General features: G+C 40.5%; 1 pseudogene; it reads left to right on the forward strand.

Annotated features, from left to right (window-relative positions):
* Positions 1 to 7,689: 7,689 nt before the first annotated feature.
* Positions 7,690 to 12,972, forward strand: LOC126500107 (peroxisomal membrane protein PMP34-like; annotated as a pseudogene).
* The last annotated feature ends 9,663 nt before the right edge of the window (positions 12,973 to 22,635 follow it).

Here is a 22,635-nt window from a genome sequence, read left to right on the forward strand (position 1 = left end):
GGCAGATGGAGCAGCAGCCATTGTTGTGATCTATGTGTTCTTCCTTTAGATCTTCAAGCAAACATTGCATCTTCTTTGACAATGGTCCCACATCATCTATGGCTATGTAACAGTCAAAAGACAACCTCCACTTGACTTGTTAATGAGCCCATGAGCAAAAACTCTGTGCTGGGCAGGACTTCGGTCTCCAAGTGGTCTTATCCTCAAGGAAACTGGTCCAGGTTCTCCAGGATAAAACTTGGAGCTCCGAAAAAGCCATTTCTTCATCAACCTGTTGTTCACAGTTATCCCTGAAGACAGACAGAACCAGGGGAAAGAGAAATGCATTTCACCTCCTGGTGGGAGGAACAGATACATCCCTGGACTAGTGCCTTGTCCAAAGGCTGAAAGGGCACAGGTGGTGTTCTCTGTGTGTAATCGACCATGCTATTCCCCAGAGCTCCTGGGAAAATATGTGCAGTTTCCCCCTGTCCCTCCTACACTTAGCTACAGGTCCCTTACAATGTATGGAAACCAGGAAAGGAAAAACACCTGAAGAAATTCACACCATGGTTATACGAGAGTTTTTATCAGGAACACCAGATGAGTAATATAAGTGAATATCATTTGGGAGCATGAATGAAATGTAAAATAACACGAAGCCTATGAGTAGCATCCGGTGGGACCCCTAAAACCCATAAAGTTTTGATTTTGTCTTCTTTTCCCTGTGTTTGCAGTACTGGTTTTTAAATAGGCACAAAGGGAGATGTGTAATTTTTTTTTTTTACCTTGTGATGCAGAGAGAGCAAGCATAGCCGGGTCAATATATTGATGATGAATGGCCCCCCAAGAAGCACACCATCTCCACCGTTTAAAGATTTTATATTAGCGCACACTCTCATGATTCGCACGATTTCCCCTAAGCTTGAGATTACCCTGCCCTACAGCTGGCCTCTCTCACTTGAGCCTTTGAACATATTTCAGACCAATCCCTGGCTTTGTGAAACCCAACTTTCTAGTGTCTAATTAACTTTCTAGCATCTACCTTAAACCAAATGGCCATTCAGAGAATGTGCACGTTTCTCCAACTGACGCATTGGTGAGGCTCATTCAGACACTAAACCCCTCTCAGCCTGTGCTTGGTTAATGAGGTGTAACCCTTGTACTACTCTTGAGCTTAATCCAGTTTCACTCTGGACAGAAGCGCTATGCATTTCCACTGAGTCAATTCAATATCAATATGGTTCCGTATCAGAACCGACACTTAACTGCACAGAAGACCTTCTGAACTGTGGAAATAAAGGGCCCCGTGTACTACTTTTGGACTGGGAACAGAGCTTGGCCACAGTACCTTGGACACCTTGAGGTTTCAGATCACCCAGAGGGTGTTTAGAGGACTTCTTGCTAAGTTGTTGGTCGTTCTGAGTAAATCACACATTTGCACAACATTTGCCTTTGTTTGCAAAAATTCAACTCTTTTACAAACCTGATAATTTTTTTCCCTTTTCTCCATCCCTGTATTTAATAGTGCTACCTGCAGATTAAGAAGCCTTAAAGATTAGTGCATTTAACAACCAAGGAGGAGGGGGAAGGAGGAGATGCTGGGTCCCTGGAGGCCTGTCATCACTGCTCTTTTATCAGAATGAAGAGCTAAGTACTCAAGCCGACGGGACAGAGTTAAAAATGGTCATGGATTTAAACTAAACGCTCACAGTTTGGAGAAGATCTCAAAAAAAAAAAAAAAAGCTGCCAGAAAGTGCTTAGAAAAGTATTTCCAACCTTAAATTGTTATAATTTCCAGCTTAGGAGTCTGCTCTTACGTTATTTTCTCATTTTGCAATTTGGAATATTATTAGGTTCTGCGCTTTCCTGTGTTTTCCTCCTTCCAACTGGCTTTCATCTGTTTAGTGTACGTGAAAATATATGATTAGCCAGAGATGCAGCCGACGGCGGCAGTTGTGAGAGCTGTGCTCTCGGGAGAGATGGCAGCCGGGCAGCACAATGGTGCCTCCACCTGCACAGCTCTGGGCTTGTGTCTTCTCTTCCATCCTAACATTTTGTCAGGTGATAGCTCCAACTGACGCACTCAACATGAACTGTGTGCCCGGCACTGTATTCCGTGCCTTGCGTGCCTTTGATGCAGTAACCTTCCTGAAAGTATCATGAAGATATACCATCTTTGACAAGGTGGAAAGGGGAGGAATATTTTTTCCTGTTTCAATGACATTTATTAATTCATGTCTCAGCAATATTGACAATAAATGCACCAACTATATTTAGGTCTTCAATTCAAAACCAAAGTAACTTGGATATAAAAATACAAGTACCAAGAATGGTGGACAAGTTACAAAAGAAAGCTTGCCAGACCTTTCTGAAACATTGGATATACTTTCATCAGAAAGCCCAGAATTCTCCTCCTCAACATTTATCCAAGAGAAACCAGAATGCAACACACGGACCTGGAAACAAATGTTGACAACCACTTTATTCTTTTCTTCTGAAGATTTATTTATTTTACTGCGCGTGTGTGTGTGTGTGTGTGTGTGTGTGTGTGTGTGTGTGCACATGCACACAAGCATGTGCTTGAGGAAGTGCTGGCAGAGGCCAGAAGAAAGTGTCAGAGACCCTGGAGTTGGAGCCCCAGGCAGTATGAGCAGCCCAAGGCGAGCCCTTGGAATCAAACTGTCATCCTCTGGAAGAGCAGCAAGTGTGCTTAACGGCTGAACCATAGCTCCAGCCCTACAACAATATTAATAGGCAAAACAACAACACTCCAATCACTTAGTAAGGAATGGATAAACAAACTATGATGCATAGTCGATCAACACTCAAACAATAGAATATTACTGACTTCTCAGCAGTTGGTCTTCCTAGATTCAATGTATAGTTTATATGACAGTATTTTCTGAAAGTGAGAAGGTAGATAGAAAATCTGGGAGATGCCAACTTTTTAGCCTCGTTCTGAGGTGTGCCTTTGTGAGTGGCTATGGGCATAAGAGCATTATCTGCGGCCATTTCACACTATGGTGTCGCTAAATGTTGCCGGATTTTATTTCCTGGCTAAATAACGACACCACCAGGCAGTGCCCGTGCCAATCTTGTGACACAAGCGTTCCCACATGTCACAAGATAGTGACTTTGTAAGTATATAGGTCTGTTGCCTTCGTAATTTTAATATTCAAGTCAGCCTAAATTTAGATTAATAGCTTAGTTTCATGAGAAAAATAATAAAATATGTACTTAAAATTTTCAACTTTTTCTATCATATTTATTTATGTCCTTGTTATTTATTCATTTATTTAGTGTGTGAGGGTGTGTGCACACACATACATACACCTGATGTACACGTGGAAGTCAGATGACACCCTGTGGGTCCGGTATTGAACCCCAGCCATTAGGCTTCATAACAAGCACCCTTACCCAATAAGTCATCTCACTGGCTTGTATTATATATTTTTCAACCTAAATTAAAGACGGCCAAACAAATTTCCCCACTGAATGTTTTTTGGTCATGCCTTTTTTGAATAGGGCAATAATAGTAAGCTAAGTAGTAATGGTTTTTTGACTTAAAAAGGCAATCGCTTACACTGAATTCAGTTTCATATTTAATCTGAAGGTCGGTGTGAAAATGCAGCTATGTTTTGATGCTTTCTTAGCCACTACATCCCTGTGGAGCAGTCCACTAGAGTTTGGGATTTTTTTTTTCTTAATTCCTTCATCCTTGTCTATGGTCTCAACTTCCAGAACCAGTCTTTGTTCTGGAATATTTGTGAAGTCGGTGTCAAATTTTCTCTCCCTTGCTACTGATTCTGCCGGTTAGCCGATGTAAGCCTCACATCCTTGTGTAACACTGGTTAGTCCGCTCTTTGAGCTAGTTTAAACAACAGTGCTTTGAGATTCAAACTAGAGCAGCTGAGAGAACGCCGTGGTGTGATACACTTCGTCCGCCTGCTCTCTTTACTACCTATAAATTCCAGAGAGACTACCGCCACAGTTTTGAACAGCGGCTTTAGGGAACTGCACTAGATTTACACATATGTAATTTACCCAACGCTGTCCAGCGTTTCAGCGATATCGGCACCAAACCAAAGCGCAGTCACCACTGCCTCGCACAAGGTTTGCGGCGGAAGGAGGGCAGGTGCATGGCTCGCCTCAGCTTCTTGGCTCCAGCTTTGACATGCAGGCAGACTGCCACCAGAAGGAATGGGAGAACCATCCACTATTCCAGCCAAAGCAGGTTTCCTTCACCCGTCTGCATTCTGAGTTTTGGCTTGCCGTGTGGTTTTGAGACATTATCAAGTTCTAACTGTATGTGGAACTTAGCTCGCCTCTTGAACATTATTTAAACATCTCGGACATTAATGGCTCCTCAGTCTACACCTCCTTGTCCTTTGCTTTCCCAGCGAAGGACCCTCCAATCCTTTCGCAGAAAGAGAAGAAAAACTCATTCACCTGGAAATCTGGAGGCCTGTGCAATGTTTGTTTCCACTTGGGCATGGATTGGGTGAACTGAATCTCAGCGGGCTTTCTATGGCTCTGTTGACTAGATTCTCACAACACAATTGTCTAACTTCTAGTAGACAACACTGTTATCTTCATGACAAAGATAAACAGGTTAAAGAGCATATTTTCAAGATTAGAAGGTAGTAATAGAGTTTCAAAAGAGTGTGCCAGTAAAACATTTTCAAGACTTTACGTAAATTTATTGTTCATACAAAAAATAAGGCAGTTTAAATTAAGCATATGCAACGGAGGCTCTTAGCAAAGGTTTGTGGCTTAGTGTCTTCAGAATGTTTATCTGTACCTTTTTACCTTAATTGTTCCTTGGATTGAACCAAAGCAAATACAGATATTACATCACAATTTTGTTCCTCAATTCAAAACCAGGCGTTTACTGGGGACCCAGGAATAGCCCCGCTTATCCCGATTGCCATCTGGAAGGTGCTTATCCGCAGAGGCCAAGAGCAAGCGGCTTTGCTGAGGCTTGCCACGGATGCCGGCGTTAGGAGAGGCTATTTATTCTGACAGTCATGTCCTCGGAGATCGGCCTGAAGTTAGCGTTCAGTTGAAATCCCCTGTTCAATTTATATAGCTCTCACTGCCACCTTGTGGTTAAAATGTTTCTATCTTTTATCCTCTGCAATGTATCCGCGTGTGGATGACATGTCCAGTCCTGAAAACATAAATTTTCACTCCCTAATAGCTTTTAAAACTATTGATCACATCTACACAATACTGTTTTGCACTGACATAAACTAAAAACAGAAGAAAATATAACACCTTGCTGATTCTGTGATGCTCTATGTTGCTAGGTGAGTATTGGAGCTGTCAGATGATAACGTCGGTTATATCATTGCTCATCAGAGGCTGCCAGAAGTGGTCTCATCAGAGTTTCCAAAGAAATTCTTTCGGACTTTGTGCCTTAATATTTGATGTACTGAAATAGGCTCTTATGTTCTAAAACACAAGGTATTAAGCCATTTTATTTAATAAGCATAGTAGGTTAGAAAATTCTCCCAACCGCATTTTTCACCAGAGCCATTACAACTTATAACCTGGGATAGCAAACCTCACAACAGAAAACGCACTGTGGAAAGCGCTCCTGTCCACAGAGCCTCTTACTTCCGCTGACATAAAAGACTGACCGTGAGAGGGAGGGAAAGGATAAGAGAAGTTCGGGTTTTCTCCGCGAGAAAACTGCAAACTTATTTCCTGTGACGCCGGCAGGTAAAGGCTGACCACTCTGCAAAGTTATCTCTCCTCTCTATTCTTTCCTACTGGCAAAGTCTTCGTTCCAGAAAAAATGGCGCTGCGTCCCTCGCACACGCTCGCGCCTCTCAAAGGCACAGACTGCAATGTGCCGAGGGAGCTTTGCGCACTGAGACTTGCACATTATTTATGCTGAGATTTGGTTTAGCGCTCACACGCCTTTCAGTTTCCCCATCTGCTTTGGCCTTTCCTTTGGCAATGAAACCATCAGATGTATATAGCTCATAAACTTTTTCAATTTTGATCTTTATCATGAAATACATTTTGTCCAGTGTGGTTCCTCTAGAAGGCAATTTAAAATCTTCAGTCCTAAATGCCATAAATGCAACTGCGCATCCTAACTTAAACAAATAAATTGAATTTAAATTTAAGAAACAATTTAGTGTTATACCTAAAATGGGATTAAAGTTTTCCTCTTGGTTCTTTTAACAAACAACAAAATAATAAAGCTGGTCAGATAAGGTGGGTGTGGAGACAGGTCCAAGAATAATTTAGATCCAATTTTTTTTTTAACTAAAGAACAAAATTCTTTTGGTCCATCTGAATTCATTTAATTGCCTACCTATACGGATCAAATTCTTAAAATGTGTTGATTTTTGTTCTAATTGGCCTATGCAGACTCAATTAAGGCAGCGTTGCTGTAACTCAGGCCCTTCCTGCTCAACCCTTGGATCTCCAATGGGACAATTACAGGATTTTATATTTCTGCTGAATCGCTCTTCCTGTAACTGGAGACATTTCTCGGCACCACCTCATTAATCCTAACGTTATCATTTCCGTTGAAAATGGGAAACCAGCGCTAGGTGCGTTCGTGGGCCTGTGCTGAAGCACGGGAAAGTTAATTAACTTGGGGAAGTCATATGACTGGTCAGCTGGAACCACGTCGGTGTAATGCCTCCCACCTGCATTTCTGCTCCCCTGTTCTCCTCGGCTACCTGGAGAATAGACCTTCCCATATTTCAGAAGCCTGAGGAATTTTGTTGCTCTTCTTCTTTTTTCTTTTATCCTGTGCTTTTTTTTTATACATCTGTGTTGATTGATGTTTGAATTGGATGCAAGTGTTTTTAACTTTGAATTGGGAGGAGATTTTTTTTAACCCCCCAAAACAGTTTCACAATAGTGCTTCCTCACACCATCAAGGAATCAAGAGGTATTGTATTCGTATTTTCTTCTCTGTCTAGCTCACATCAATGCAAGGCAGTATGGAATCCAGTCACGGATTCAGAATATGTCTTATATCTCTATTGTTTTTCATAGCTGTTTCTTAAGTAGCTACTAACTTCCTGGAACCATTGTAGGTGCCGTCTTTCAGAATATGGTGATGAAATCAATTATTTTAGGCTCTTCTGTTAAGGAAAGGAGTTGGAGAAAGCTGTCTAGGAGATATTGGGAGACAGACTTAAATAAATGCAGAAATGAGATGTGAACGCGTTTCAGATGAATCAAAGCAGTTTCCTCTTGATTACAACCACAGGAAAAGAATTAACATTATCACCATGATAACTGAGTGAGAACAGAAATTAGCTCTACTACTCCATAACACTACTTAGAGAAAAAAAAATGGAAGTTTAGACAAACAGGCCATGTATCATTTAGTCCAACAAAGAAATACAACACATGGACACTGGGAGATAGACTGATAACTGCTAATCACCCAGTTTCTAGGAGTTTACGCAGCATTCAACCTGCCCATAGTTGGGGAAGAATGGAAAGAAGCTGAGTTCTCCATCTGTCGCCTGCTGGGGGCTGACATAGTGAAACATCTGAGAGGAACGACCGAGTGGGACTAGGCCGTGCTCAGTGGTGGTACTGAAATCTCAGCTTCTTCATCTCTCTCTGATGCTCTGTTCCACTTTCGGTCCATAAAATGAACAACTTTGCTTCCAACCACTGTTTTCTTACAGAGTTTGTGGTTGAGTTTTCACCACAAACTCAAAAGCCATGAAGCCAACCAACCATGAAGCCTCCGAAAGCATAACAGAAAATGAACCTTTCTATATCAAGTAAGTTCTCATCATCCCAGAGACTATGGGGAAAGCCATGTCTTTCAAGCCACATAGAGACTGTTAAGCCAATATTCTCTACTCTGAGCCTCAACTTCATCTCCAGTTAAATGCAAACGACAGCTGCTAACTTGTGGAAATATCCAGCGAAGTGTGTAAGCACATAGTAAAAGGCACCTATCACTATAAGAAATAATAAAAGAGGAAACTCAGAAGGGGGGGCTAAGAAAAAGCACCAAAGAAAAGCGTAAGATGAAACAAGTTAAAAATGAAGAAGCATCCTCCAAGAATGATTGTCTAGGGGAATCGGGAGAAATTAAATAAAATCTTGTTTTCGAAAAGAAGTAAAAGTTGCAAACGATGAAAAACAAAATCCAAGGATGAAACAAAGTGAAGTTAAAGCTGTTGGATGAAACTTGAATTTCAGAGTTCCTTTCAAGAAATATCTTTAAAATAAAATATTATTTTTAACATAATAAAAATTGAACATCTCTTCCTAAGAAAAATGAAACAAGTGATATAAATGAAGATAAAAATGACCAACAGTGCTAGGTGGTGGTGGCGCACGCCTTTGGTCCCAGCACTTGGGAGGCAGAGGCAGGCGGATCTCTGTGAGTTCAGGACCAGCCTGGTCTACAAGAGCTAGTGCCAGGACAGGCTCCAAAACCACAGAGAAACCCTGTCTAGAAAAACCAAAAAAAAAAAAAAATGACCAACAGTACACAGAAAAAAACAAGTAAAAAACAATGAAAATAATCAAATTAAGGGCTGAAATAAAAAAAATAGAAACAAAAGGAACAATAGAATGGATCAAAAAACAAAAAAAAATATGATTCTTCGAGAAAAATCAACAAGACAGACAAACCCTTATTCAAATTAACCAAAAGGCAGAGAAAGGATATCCAAATTAACAAAATCAGAAATGAAAGGGGGGCATAACAATAGAAACTGAGAAAAATCTAGAGAATCATCTGGTCATAGTTCAAAAACCTGTACTCCACAAAATTGTTTTTTTTATTAAAAAAAACAGAAAGTAAAAGGCAACATCTAAACTAAAGTTCTTGATTGCTCTTTGAAAAACAAGAACAGCGTTTATTATTGCTGGGTCCTAACGTCTTCCTCAGGGGAGGGGGTGAAAAGGCGTAGTGTTAACAGACAGACGCCGGGAGTCAAGCAGAAGGTTTGCATCTGACTCATGCACTTAACAGCCAGGAAAACTTATATACCCTCCCAGCACCCAGCTATTCAGAGCCCTTGACAGTTGACATTTTATGCTAGGCTCTCATTGGCTAGGCTCGATCAGGACCCCTGACAGCGCCTGTTGCTAGGCACTCAGGAAACACTGCATGGTCGCTCCTTATTGACTAGGCACAGACAGAATCTTTGACTGCTCCAGGCAGACTTCAGGTTGGCTCCTTTTGGCCTGGTAGGCCTTAACTTCCTACAGTTTATGTTTCTCCTTTAGTAGTGTGCAGAGTACCTTCCTGTAGAGAAGACTCTCATACATATGGATGAAGGCTCTATATGGGCATAGCTCAATTTCTCCAAGTTCAATGAGTTTGATAGGTATTGTTTTCAGTAATGGGGGCGTTGCTGTCAGTTTGTGGAGAGCCTGGCTTGTTTGGGGATTCCTATGGGATACCTTTGACTAGAGGAAGAGGGCTGAAGAGGACAGTGGAGCTGGCTCAGTAGATGGAGACATTTGTCATTCAAACCTGAAGACGCAAGTTCAAGTCCTGAAACCTATGATAGAAAGAACAAAGCAACTCCCAAAAGTTGTGCTCTGACCTAAACACAAACACATACACACACACACACTCTCATGCACACACCCATGCACGTGTGCACGCACACACACACCAATAATAATGAAATTAATGTGCCTTTTTACCAATAAGTGATACGAAATGAAGGAGTGAACGATAAAATTTATATATAACGCAAACATAAACACAAAAAAAAATGACACGTGAGAGTTGAGTCTTAAGATTTATGTAGAACACAGAACTCCAGTACTCAAGTGCTGTAGAAGGAGCAAATCTGATAGGCTTGGTGGCGGGGGATAAGGAGAAGGCCGGGGAGTGGAGCCTGTGATGGTGACAAAGGAAACGCCCACCTCACAGGCTGTGAGACTTGGATAGGTGTAGGTGACATACATATCCGAATCTGCGAGCAAGGGGAGCAGACCACACATGCACAGCCCTTCCTCCAGGCTTTGGAATGTGTTATTGCCAGAATCCACTGGCTACAAATTTACCCAGACCCTTGGCATATTAATATCTCACATTGCAAAAGTGGCAACATGGTTTTTAACCTCTCTCAAAGAAAGGCAATTGCAACATGTGAGAGGTTATTACTGTAAAAATACATACATACATACATACATAAAGTACATGGGCAATTGCTACAGGAAATCACCTATATAGTCAGCATTTTATAATTTTAATTATTATTTTAACCAGAAAAGAACAGAGTTGTAATTTAATTTGCTTTCTGGGGAAAAATTACTGAGTGACAGTTTGTCCTCTGAGACTTTAAATTGTGCCTGAAAAAAAAATAACTGGAAATTATTGAATTAACTCTCTGTCCCAACAAAGATTTGATCCAAGATTATATTTATCTTATTATTCTGCTGTTATACAGACATTTTAAGATACACTTTCTTACTGCTCGAACAAATAAAGGGAAGTAGTTAGTATATAAGAAGTAATTAGATTTCCTAAAATGACCTATAAGAAGTCTATAAGAAGCTAATTCCTTTTTCAAAGCATTAGAGTAAACTTACAATAAGCTCATTGCATCAGCAACATTTCAATAAATAAACCACTTTATAGCACACACAATTAAAATCTTTAACTTCATACAGGACCATGTCTTCCCACTTACAATGCATCATATTTTTTTCATCATCAAATACAAACACTTATCATCAGAAACAAGTTTCATTTATCCAAAGTAGAAAGTGGCCTAATTATCTTTTAGGTGCATTTTACAATAAAGTGAATGCTTTTCATTGGCATATAGAGACAAAAAGAAAACATTCACGTTAGAACACTTTACCTGTTCTATCTTAATGGAAGATTGCACACACCAAAAAGCTTTTTGAATGAAAACTACACCTAATTATAAAATACTGCTGCCAAGGAGAATCACTCACTCACATAGTTTTTAAAAACAAAAAAAAAAAACTACATTTTATTGCTTTGTTTAAAAAAAATAAATTTCGAGTGGTTAAATATTTTCCCAAACAGCCTACATCTGCCTGTTCCCACCTATGCACTGGGTTTGTCTTTCACGGCAGATGGGATGGCTGTGATCAGGAGTAGTCATGAAACACCACCTGGCTTGGCATCCACAGCCCAGATGTTCCAATACACTCCCATACGTTGATTCTCCATCAAATTCAAACAGTCATTGTGCCCCAGGAATCGTCCGTGCAACACCCTCTGGAAAGCCACAGAGAAGAAAGAACACTCTAGAAAATAATTAGAGGTTAGGATTAGGAATTTAGCTCAGTGGTGGGGCACTCACCTAGCAAGCACACGGCCCTGGTTCAGTCCTTAGCTCTGGAAAATTAACAATAATGATAATAATAACAGGAAATCACTTCTCACATCTGTTAATAGAATACAACATTTTCAACATCCCGAGGAGACAATAGAATTAACAAATTTTTAAAGTAAAGAACCTAACCTAAGCCCATCTATAAAATCAGAGATTTGAAAAAGGAACAGCCTATATTTATGTTTAAAAAAATATTTTGTGTTTATTGTGATATGCAGTCAAGTCTGGGAACCCCTATACAACATCAACTAACATTTATTATGGATTTTAACTTTGTTATTTCATAGCTACTGTACATTTTGTGTGAAAACTTTCTGATCCCCTTGACATTAGTACAAATGCTAAATTCAATGTTTTGTGCCATTTTAACTCAATAGGTTATCATTGAGTTTGCATAAGATTTCCAAAATTTAAATATTAAAATTGAATATTTGTATTTCCTTTGAGAGGGCTTTTAAGTGATGCCTGTGATCATCCAGTTTGAATCCAGTCACATAGTGTTGGGATTTTCCTCTTCTGTTGGAAACCCGGGAACGGTAACAAAGAAAACAAGATCCAGAGAGTCTCTTTTTAGCTAAATTTAAAACACTGATATAGAGGAGCCCGCGTTGCAGCATCTGAGGGGGAAAGTGTGGCATTACGGTGTCTGTGTTGTCCTAGGAAAGCCTGGCACACACCGTGTGGAGCCGTGGGAAGTGTGACTGCTGTGGCCGTGGTCTTTCCCTTGGATACTGCTAGATTTCGACTTCAGGTTGATGAGAAAAGAAAGCCAAAAACTACACATGCAGTGCTCCTGGAAATTATTAAAGAAGGTGGCCTCCTGGCACCATACCGAGAGTGGTTTCCAGTCTCTGCTGCTCCAATTTTGTCTGTCTCTACACTTTCAATAGCCTCAAAGCAGTACGGGTCAACGGTCAACGCTCTTCTGCAGAAAAAGGTCCGGTAGTTGGATTTGTTGCAGGAGTGGCGAACGCGCTGCTGAGGACTCCACTCTGGGTGGTAAACACCAGGCTGAAGCTGCAAGGGGCAAAATTTCGGAATGAAGACATTACACCAGCTAACTACGAAGGCATTCTCGATGCGTTCCATCAGATTATTCGAGATGAAGGAATCTTGGCTCTGTGCAATGGCACCTTCCTCTCCTTGGTGTTGGTCTTCAACCCTGCCATCCAGTCATGTTCTATGAAGGCTTAAAACGGCAGCTTTTAAAGAAGAGGAAGAAGCTCTCTTCTCCGGATGTGTTCATCATTGGTGCAATAGCCAAAGCGGTCGCACCACAGTCGCTTATTCCATGCAGACGGTACAGTCGGTTCAGAGGTTCATCATAGACTAAACCCAGAATCCAGAACCCTGGGGAGTCTTGGGAATGTTCTCTATCTTCTTCGCCAGCGAGTCAAGCGCTTTGGAATAATGGGACTCTCCAAAGGCCTTGACGCCAAGCTGCTCCAGACAGCGCTCACGGCTGTTCCTGGTCTATGAGACACTGGCGGCTGCAACCTTCACTGTAATGGGCCTGCACACAAGCCCTGGAGTCCTCCACAGAGCAGTGTGGAGATGCGCGTGCTGCCCAGAGAGAAGAGCGGGGCTCTCCTCTCCCTCTGGTTCCATCCACACCACCGTCATTCCTGTCATTGACTCGAAAGGCTCCAAAGGCTAAACAGGGAGTAGAGTTGGTTAGGCCTATTGCCAACTTAATTTTTATGGTGTTTGTTTGGATTTGGGGCTGGAGGTTAGACTAATATGGAAATATTGAAAACCTGAAAATACAAGTTTGTGGGTGTTTATTAATTTCCGCAAGGGGTACGGACTTACCATCTGAAGTTTTTCTCTACTTTGCCGCTTGTTCTCCTCAGATACTTTTATGTGTCTTAATCTTGGTAAAGGTTTTCCTCACTGAAATAACATGGTGACTGTGCCATGGGATTGACTTTATTTCTGTTTAACTCTATTCCTCTGCTTCATGAGAGCTACGTGTGTTGTTCCTTTTGGAGATGGAAAGGCCGCACAGGTGCAGAAGGATCATTGGACTACAATTCCCAGAAGCGGTAGAGAATACAGCATCCCACTGGACTACGGAAAGCCACGCATGCGCAAGACATTTTTTCCCAGACGCACCTGGATCCCCCTTAAAAACGGGGAACGCCATAACTTGCCCCTTTTGTCTCTTCACCCCCATCCCCATTAAAGTTTGCCCACGTGGGACCGCCGTGTGTCTTGTGTTTTCTCTCCAACCCCGCAAAAAGAACAAGAACTTGTCCTATTCGTGGGGAAAATGAAAATGATTAATCCTGAATTATTTTCTTAAAATTTGTAAATGTCGGCCGGGCCATGGTGGCGCACACCTTTAATCCCAGCACTCGGGAGGCAGAGGCAGGCGGATCTCTGTGAGTTCGAGACCAGCCTGGTTCTACAAGAGCTAGTTCCAGGACAGGCTCCAAAGCCACAGAGAAACCCTGTCTCGAAAAAAAAAAATTGTAAATGTCAATTATTTCTTAGTGTTTGGCATAGTTTTTAATACATATTTATTTTGATTTGTCTTTTATTACAAAAAAGTCCTGATGTTGTATGTCCACTCATGCAAGCTCCAATCAGACAAGCCTAAATAAACCATGAGCACATGCACAAAAAAAAAAAAAAACACTGATATAAAGAACTCATGTGAATGCACCAAATATCGTGGTGAAATATTACAATTGTTAAGACATATAGTATAAAAATTACAAGAGTGTGTCTGTCAGATGACAGGTCATTCCCCTGGAAAAGATAAATCCAAAACAACCAACTTCAAAATGAATTCTTTTGTAAATCTGTAAAAATAAAAAATACAATTAAGAAATAAACTGAGAATATAGAGAGAGGTGGAAAAGAGATCAAGTCATCTATATGCTGGGGAAAATTGGTATGGGCTCTAACATTTCTGTTGTAACATTCAATGTTTAAGGAGGTAGGGGAGAACTCACAGAACCTGTGGTCTAAGAATATAAGCACAACCAGTGTCTGAATGCACAGGGGACAGCCAAACACCTTCGAACCTAGGCAGAATCCATTTGCTTCTTCACCCTCTTGATCTGAGGCAAAGGCTTGGCAATTTTCTCCCACCAGCAGGTGGCCCTCCCCTGTCCCTTTTCCAGGTAACTAGGTCAGGCTGGTCATGTAATCTCAAAGCCAGACCTGGACATGTTTACCCAAAGGCATAAACCTACCAGCTTCTCTTTGTCTGACACATAAAACCCACAGCTCACCTGCGGAAAATGGACTTGAGCACGCTCTGCTCTGCAGAGGCTGCTCTCTCTGCATGCCTTCCTGTGGGTCTTGATTTTTAATAAATGTTGGCACCTGTTGCAGCTGCCTACTGCGTTTGAGATGTTCCCTGCCCTACCTGCTGTGCTCGAGACGGCTCCTGTTTTTGAATTCCTTAATTGTCAGGGGAAATTGACCTAATCAGGACCCCCAGACATTAGCACAGGAACTAAGCTAATTAACACTCTCCAGCCTTGCTAGCTCTTCCACCCCTCCTAGAGAGGGCCTTAGTTTAGAATCCTTGAGTACTGTGGAAGAATATACTTGCTGTCTGAAGGTCTTGACTTCATAATTCTATGCATTATCTGTGTAGTTCTTCCTGTCCAGAAAAGCCTTTTGTAAGCCCTGCTGAGACTCTCTATGCCTCTCTCTCTCTCTCTCCTCTCTCTCTCCCTCTCTCTCTCTCTGTCTCTCTCTCTCTCTCTGTCTCTCTCTCTCTCTGTGTGTGTGTCTCTCTCTCTCTGTCTCACACACACATACACACAAACACATGTTTACATACTTGAAAGCTGGACAACCCCATGCATTCATGGACAGTTGAGCTTTCTCCTAACTGAGGGTCTACAAGTTTGTCATGGTTTCTAAAGTCCCAAGAAGTGAGGAAAGAAACCATGTCTCTTGGTCCAATATCACGAGGGAGATTTTTTTTCTAAGGAAAGGGCCTGTGCTGATTTTATGACTTTACACAACACCAAATCGGATTTACCTGGTGGAGGACATTACCTGTGTGTTACAGGGAGAGTGGGCCCTTTGTTCTGTCCTGCCCGGCTGGCTTACACCCGAAATAATCACACAGAAACTGTATTCATTTAAACACTGCCTAGCCCATTAGCTCTAACTTCTTATTGGCTAATTCTTACATCTTAATTTAACCCATTTCCAATAATAACCACATAACTGTGGTTTACCAGCAAAATTCTAACCAGCATCCATTCCAGGCAGGAGCTCCATGGTGTCTGCCACTCTGCCCTTCTTCCCAGCATTTAGTTCTGTCTACTCCACCTACCTAAATTCTACCCTATCAAAAGGCCAAGACAGTTTCTTTATTCAACCAATGAAAGCAACACATAAACAGAAGGACCTCCTAAACTACCTGTGCTTACCCTAACTAGAGTGGAGAGCGACTCCATTCTTCCTTGTATTCAGATCAACTTTGTAGTCGCCTTTATCTAGTACTGCTGTGTGGTGACCAACCTCCAGCAGCACAGGGCTTTGAAAGGAGCCCATCAGCATCACCATAAGATAGATTATTCTGTCTGAGGGGATTATAGGAAAATAAACACTCACACACTCTCTTGATGGCTTCCTTCTTTATTCTTCTGTTCTCTCGTATTTTTTCTCTGTTCTTTCTCTATTCTTTTTTAATGGATACTTTTTATCTACAACTTATATAACCCAACAAAGTTTTCAGGCAATATAGGAATTACCATGTGGTTACATTGTTTTTCAGGTGAATGATTACAATGCATGTAAAACAAACAGCATGTTTTCTACATCCCTTACATAATTAAACATTTTACATACTACAGGTGGAAAACAAATTATCCCAAACACCCACATACATTCATACCCAAGCAACTTGTTAGAGATTAACCATGTGGGCAAGCAAGGTATTCTTTTCAGCTTGGTCTTTTACTGGCAGGCTGCATTTTACAAAGAAACGGCCAATTACTTTATTCCTTATCTTGAAAGGTAATCTTACAAGGAATCTTAAAGGAATCAAAGCCTAAGCTTTTATACATGAAAAAGAATCAATCAGCTCTACTTTAAATCTTTAGGGTACATACTCACTCATCAATAGTTTTTTACATCAGGATATTGACAGCAGAAATGGGTATAAGAAATAAATCATCACCTTTGATCATCAACCAGACCTAACAAGGAGAGCTAGCAACAATCAAGCCGTTTTGTATTTCCCGACCCTAGCCTAATAAAAAGACAGCTCAACTATGTGTCCTTGTGAACTTGAGCTTGTTTTCTGGGGTCATTTATCTTAAAACTATCATCAAGGCATCTGGTCTACCCTGAAGTTATTTTGAAGCTTTGTTTTAACCAATGGTACATGACTGACTCTTTTCAGCATTAAGAGAATTAGAGCCAGCCTGGCTTCTGGACTCAGGTGCTTTCCTTTTAATCATTAACAAGAGCATCTCCCAACATGGAACTCATAGGCCTTCGCTATAAAACATATCCTTGTGATTATTTTTACTTATTTTATCTTATTCATCAAAGCTCTCATTATTAGGCAGTACAGCTTAGGGAGGGTCATCGTCCTGACAATCCACAGATAAAAATGCCCAGAAGAATGAGATGTTTCCAAGAGGTAAACACACTATATTACAGGCAGTGGAGCGCTCTCCACATCCACTCACACCATACAAGATACCAGAGAAAGAGAGCTGCCGCAAGCATGTAAAGGCACAGCAGAAGGAAAAGACATTCTGGGGTTTGCAGTCCCATGACCTTACAAACAAAGCTGACTGATGTGTTCAGCTAATCTTGGTCTTCTAAAATGCCTATATACAAATAACTTTCTGTTACATACTTTAAGTAATAAAAATTAATTCACTTGATAAGAATTTATCAAGAGGGGCTGGAGAGTTGTGTCTGTGGTTAAGAGCACTTGTTCTTGCAGAGGACCCATGTTTATTCCCAACACTCACATGGTAGCTCATAACCATCATAACTCAGCCCCAAGGGATCCAACCCCCTCTTCTGGACTCCATGGGCACCACACATGAACATGGCACACAGACATAATTTAGGCAAAATACGCATGCATATAGAATATAAAATGAACAAAATTGGAAAACAAATATTTTTAATTGTATTTTTTAATTTTTTAACTGTTTGAGGCCATAATGAACAATGCTGATGTAACTGTCTCAGTCAGGGTTCTCTGGAAACACAGAACCCACAGACCGTATGGCTCTTGTGAGCCCACGTTCAAAGGCTGGAAATACAAAGCCTTGTCTCCCAGGGCGGCAGCAGCAGCAGGGGCAGAAGCCTGTCCACTCTGAAAGAGCAGAGTGCAGCCACATGACTTCACTCTTCGCACTCTGTGGACTGGAGCCTCCACCTCTCTGGAGGATCTTCTGCCTCAGCTAGCTGGGCCTCAAGCCTGATGCTCAGAGACACATCCACGAGCCGGTGTCACACTTTTCTAGGCCTCTCTCAACCCACTCAAGCTGACACCCCACATTGACTATTATACGTTTTCATGATGTAATTTAAAAAGGGGGAGGAGCAAGGAGGATTGTCCTGCCGCAGACTGTCATCTTGTTCACAGCGACAAAAATTTGAAGCAACTGAATAGTGTTGGCCTTGGTGCTTGAAGGATTCTTTTCCTTTTCTTGAATCTGTCTAGAAGGCAGAAATTCTTACCAGAGTGAATTCCTTCCCTCTGTGTTGACCTGCACAATTGAATAATTGCTAGCATCACCCAGGAGAGTATTGTAAATTGTGAAAGAGCTGTTTCCTTGTACCTTCTTTCATATTTATTTTAATACATTCCATTTTGCTTTGATTAAATAGAAAACCGAGTTTGTTTCTAGGCAGCCATCTCACCTGACAATTCTGTCTTCATAATCAGAGGAAAAAAAATCAAATAAAACTTGCCGGATCTCTCTTACAATTGAACTAACTTTCATATTGCTCAGGAAAAGAATTATAAAAGTTTCTTTTCTTATCTAATAAAAAGTGGAGACTGTGCTGACCAACCTGGCCTTTCTATGGGCCTCAACTCTACTGACCTCCACAGAGAATTCCTCTGACCCTGGAGCTCTGACTTTTTTCTTTACAAAAAAAAAAAAAAAAAAAAAAAAAAAAAAAAAAAAAAAAAAAAAAAAAAAGCTTGTAAATCTCTTCTCTGCCTCTTTGTGATGCAGACATAAATGTTTTAAAAGTCTCTTGGAGTATGAGGATAATAGAGCATGCGCGCGCGCGCGCGCGCGCACACACACACACACACACACACACACACACACACACACTTAAAGAAAAATGAGCACCATGCCACAATTCCACAACACAGAAATATCCTTTATAACAAATATCCTTTACAACAATGAAAAAAGTTGTCTTGGGGGTTTTCTGAGACCATATTGTGTTGCTTAAAGCAGGCTTCCCTTGACATCACTCTACTCCTCCCTCAGCCTCGTGCTTGTGGGGTTATAGGCATATACCACCATACCCTGCTAGTGTGATCAATATTTTTAAAAGTCTTCCACCCCTTTTACAACCTAAGACTGTCTTTTCAAATTACCTAGAAGCCATACGCCTAAAATTGGATCATCAAAGAAGACAGATCGCTATGTCCCTTCTCTGTGGGAGGATAGGAACTCAACTTCATTAGTATCACTTTCATCGAATTGTGAAACATCCTCCCGTCTTGAATATGCAAGAAAGTTTAAGCTATGAGAACATTTATTTTTTTGTTTAGAGAAGGCCAACAGCAAACCCAGGTATCCTCTTCTCATCAACTCACCTGCCCCCACAATTCCCCCATCTAAAAGTTCTTCCTCTTCTACCTCAGCTCAGCTAAATTGGTGTTTTAGTTCTGGCCTCTGTATACTGTTGCAATAACCTGTAATAAAGACGTATTTTCTGCCTAACTTTCTCAATATTTGCTTGTCACTGTGTGTTTTCTATTCCTTACTAGATCCAACATATAAAGATCTGTATAAAAAGCATGATCAAATCAAGAGATCAGCAGTCATCCATTGTAAGTGAACTACAATGCTGTTACTGGAAATTTGGGGGTGTTTTGTCAGAGTTGCTATATGATACCAGGAAATCAGGGTACCTTCCAGGGGTTCTTTTCTCATTAATAAAATAATTTAACAATGGACTAAAACATATGCTTGAAGAAATTTTTAATAGAGTTTTTAAAGAAAAAAACCCAGAGCAAGCAAGTTGTTGTTAATCACAGCAGTACCAGAGGAGAATACAGAACAGAAGGGGGGGAGGGGGACAAAACATGTGCTTATGTTAAGCAAGCAAGGAGGTCAGCCACATGGCAGACAAAGAGAAGCAACAGGAAAGGGAGAGGGGAAGTAATGTCTTCAATGGTACTGATTCAGTTCAGAGAGCCCGGCAGACTCCACAGAACCTCATGGCAACTTGGAACTGTCCCAGGAGCAAACATTCTGGAAAACAAATTTTCATTATCTCAAAAATGAGATAATTAGTCCCCCTATCTCTTTAGTGTAGCTTAAATGAACCCCTTCCTGATGTTGGTCCCTTGTCCAGGTGATTGACCCACCCCAACTGGATTGCCCCTTTAACATAGAACAATGTCTTGTCTCTACCTACACATGGTGTATTTTGTCTTGTGAGTATTGTTGGCCCAGGGAAAAGATCAAAATGGAAGCATTTGAAGAATAGTCTCCAGCATCTCTTTCATATGATCATGAAGTCAAAAGTCCTAAGTGAAAACACACTAAATCTGCAGCTGTCTATATTAACAAGCCTACCTTTTATAAAAAGAAACATGCTAATTGCTCCAAACCAAAAAATTGTTAGGACTGGCTGCTTTTCTATTCAGTTTCCATTAGTAGCACGGATAGCCAATCTCCTAATTGTTGTAGATGTTGGTTTTCTACTCTATTGAATGGCAATATTTAAGGGCACTGCATGTCTTTAGTTGTAGTACATTNTATACAAGCTAGAATTCACTCAAATAATTTCCTTTTCTGTATATAATTCATTAATAGGTATAACACAAATTCTAATTGGTCTTAATAATTAAAAACACAGAGTCAGATATTAGGGAGTAAAAACAGAGATCCGAGAAGCAGTACATCCAGCCACTATAGAAACCTTTTACCTCTTACAAATCCTCACACTGAAGGGGCAATCCTGTCTCTATGAATCCTCAGACCAGTGGCTCAGACTGCATCTTCAAACTGCATCTGAGTTCCTGTCTCCTCCCACCTTATTTATATTCCCCTCTTCACCCAGCCATATCATTCTTGTCTCCACCTTCCTAGTGCCGAGATTGAAGGTATGTGATCCCAAGTGCTGACATCACCTTTGTATGGGCTCTGTTTCTCTTTTCCAGATTCAATCTGGAATAGCCCAGGGTGGCCCTGAACTCACAGAGATCCATCTGCTTCTGTCTCCCAAGTCCTGGGATTAAAGGTGTATGCCACCACTCCCTAGCCTCTGTGGCTAACCAGTGGCTACAAACAAAATATCACTGCATTTCTCCTTTTTCATCTAAAATAAAAAGACTATCATTAATATAAGAAAAATTATCTACAATAAGTATAATAACTATATAAAAATATACAGGCAATAAATATATCAACAATGTCTAGTCCATTTGTATTTGACAATTTGAAATACTCCATTATTTATCCTATCTTGGTGAGTTCAAAGTCTTGTATTACTATCCAAACTATCTTTGGATGTCTCACAACCTTACACACTTTATACCTCTTTAGTGAGTTCCTTTTCTGAGTCCGGTAAACAAGGAAAACTATAACTAAAACTATCTGGTCTCCAACTCCTTCAGAGACCTGAGAAAAAAATGGTATTAAATAAATGTGCAGGAAGTGCAAGCAAGTGACTTCCAAAAAAAAGTAAGAAATGACAAAAATAGCTGACTGCCTGAACAGTCACCAAAGGTCACACACACACACACACACACACACACACACACATACACATCCTCAGCCTACAAGCCTAGAATATTCAAAAGTTTATTCTATGAAGCAGAATTTTTGAAGGACTGTCCTACCTTGTCTTGGCAAGATTTGATAGTCACTCTTTTGTGTCCTGCCTGTCCAATTAAGAGAGCATACTGTCAGCAATTGAGACAAGAACGCTTTCTTGCCCAGTGGCTTACTTTTAGAACAAAGAAAGTAAACTCCATGTGGTGTTTCTTTGAAGCACATTATCTTCTCCAGAGTAAATTGGTATTGTATATATTTTTAAAAGATCATATTTTAAATGCCATATTCTGTAGATCTCTGAAGTGTTTGAAGATGATATGTCTATCTAAAGTATATCTGATTGACCTTGAAAACATATCTGAGTACAAGTTTGACTGTAATAGGTGACTAATTACTAACCTGCATTTCCTTACTATCCTAAGTAGTTGGTAATAATAACTTTCAAGGACTAGAAATTTGCATCACATTATTGAGTTATCTAGGTATAATACCTTGAACAGAGTAGAAATGTATATACAGTATGATCTAGCTAAAATAATCTCAACGTTGTATCAACATACAAAGATCCATATCAATGCAAAATACTTAAAACTAGTAGATTCAATAATCTAGCTTTTTGCCTTATATTTATATCCTCCCTTTTTTCTTTTCTGAGTAGATTCAATTATCTGTCCTTCTTTCCTATCATATCTGTATCCCCTTTTTTTCTTTTCAAAACAAGAACCTTGAATCCTTTGTTTAGCTTTGTTCCTGACTATTATCACAAACAATTTGTAACCAATTCCTATAAACAATGACAAATATCCATAACCCAATGAATGACCAAAACTCACTCACCCCCACCTCTTGGGAATGTGGGTGTCATATTCTTAAATATTCTTCCTGCTGTCAGGGAGCAGAGGCACCTTTAGGGGATCCTAAAGAGAAAAATTGGGGTTAATTTTCAAGTCCTGGGACAGTCTTCATGTAATGAGAAAGTGCAGGACTTGTCTCATGTCCTGGCTAGAATAGCCTTTGAGGCTGGACCATCTCAGCTAGCCACCTTGAAATTATTCTTAAGCAGTTTGTAGTACAAAGCTGATCCTTAGATGGTGTTTTTCAGCTTAGTGGTGTTACCATAGTCCCAGTGGCATCATCATTCTGGGGTCCCATCCTCCTTTTAGAGACTTCATAGGTCACTGTTAGGTGTAACCATCGTTTACTGCAGGAAACTGATAAAGCCTCAAACCCAAAATCATGTACAGGTAGGTAGATGAAGCGTTTTTCTACAGTTACCAATATGACCATTAATATCATGACAAAAATATAAATATATATATTATAAATTTTAAGATAATATTTAT

Source organism: Alexandromys fortis, unplaced genomic scaffold, assembly GCF_014885135.2.
Source record: "Alexandromys fortis isolate MF-2015 unplaced genomic scaffold, M_Fortis_MF-2015_v1.1 scaffold_38, whole genome shotgun sequence".
NCBI classification, from domain to species: domain Eukaryota; kingdom Metazoa; phylum Chordata; class Mammalia; order Rodentia; family Cricetidae; genus Alexandromys; species Alexandromys fortis.